Below are 269 nucleotides of genomic sequence, written 5' to 3' on the forward strand. Positions count from 1 at the left end.
AGCCTTTTACCCATTTATAATTTAGTTTTCGTTATAAGTTTTGAACAATACGCAAAGTTCCAAGAATCTGAACTCGAGTACTTTTTACATGTGCCGCCAAAAGCTACTGAGCAACGCCTAGGTTGATACATTTTTGGTACATGGAGTGTATGCATGCAGGCGTACTGCCGTGCTAGACCGGAAAATCGATCTTGCTACTAGAACGTAAAGTAATTCCCCTAGATAGGTGCTTTTGCATGCCTCTGATCGACGACCATGCAACGTGCGAC

Source organism: Anopheles coluzzii (genome assembly GCF_943734685.1).
Source record: "Anopheles coluzzii chromosome X unlocalized genomic scaffold, AcolN3 X_unloc_96, whole genome shotgun sequence".
Classification (NCBI taxonomy): domain Eukaryota; kingdom Metazoa; phylum Arthropoda; class Insecta; order Diptera; family Culicidae; genus Anopheles; species Anopheles coluzzii.